This window comes from Seriola lalandi, unplaced genomic scaffold (genome assembly GCF_002814215.2).
Source record: "Seriola lalandi dorsalis isolate HSWRI2012SDOR001 ecotype SW California unplaced genomic scaffold, Sedor1 jcf7180002054866, whole genome shotgun sequence".
Classification (NCBI taxonomy): Eukaryota; Metazoa; Chordata; class Actinopteri; order Carangiformes; family Carangidae; genus Seriola; species Seriola lalandi.
The window spans coordinates 603,799-604,766 of record NW_019525419.1 but is presented as its reverse complement, the minus strand read 5'-3'; the positions used below and the strand labels follow the sequence as shown (position 1 = coordinate 604,766).

Genomic DNA, 968 nt, shown 5'->3' with positions numbered 1-968 from the left:
ATCCTTCCTCCATGTATCCCTCTCCTCTCCTCCTCTTTTCTCAGACGAGATCCTGGAGCTCATGTGATTGCATGATTAGACCGCCCACACAACATACACGTGCTCCTCGTACTAACACACGCGTACACACTCTTCCTCCCATCACATACATGTACATCGCCCGCCTTGCCTCCTGTCACATACATTGCCTACTCGGATATATATACCATTACGCATGCCACACGCTCACATGGCGGCAGCAGAGTTTCGTGGGAGGCAAGACCCCCTGCACACACACGCACACACACACACACTAACACTAACCACCCCACCCAACCACCCACCCACTCCCCCCATTGCTGCAGATCAGTCAATGAGCAGCTTCAGTCAGTGGGGAAGAATTATCCATGCTGGCACTTGGGAACAAAGGCAGATACACGGGAGCGAACATCGTTTCTGAATGGCTGATGACCTTATCGAAGGGTTTTGTTTAGAGAAGTTCCCTAATGACCCCTGAAAGTGTCTTTGAGGAAGAGTGAGATCTCTCTGGACCATTGAAACGACCATGTTTTTCACCAACACTGACTTGGTACTCAGTATACAACAAAGTAAACTGTGACTTCCTGTCCTTTATTGACATAATGAGACAATCATAATTATCTTTTAATATTTTGAATCAGCTCTAAAACATGGTTTAACTGTAATGTAACAAATATAACGCTGGGTTAACCAAACTGAGGAAATCTGACTCATTTTTTCTCATCGAAATGTGTGACTGTAAAGTGCCATCACAGTCCGTTTTTGCACGTTTTCCCACAGTAACATATTGTTTTCATTATGCAGCCAGCTTTGAGCATATTTCTGTATTAGAATATTTATTTATTCTCTGTTTATCATCACACTCATGATAATAATGGTCAGTGTATCGTCATCTTTGTGGTATGGGCTGTTCTGTTTGTATTTTTGGCTACTTGAATGAAATCATCCCA

At 43.5% G+C, this 968-nt stretch overlaps 1 protein-coding gene across 7 annotated transcripts in view; it reads left to right on the top strand.

Moving 5' to 3' along the window:
• pde4ca (phosphodiesterase 4C, cAMP-specific a) overlaps positions 1-968 on the top strand; it is a 52,854-nt gene that overhangs the window by 44,940 nt on the left and 6,946 nt on the right. The window lies entirely within an intron of this gene.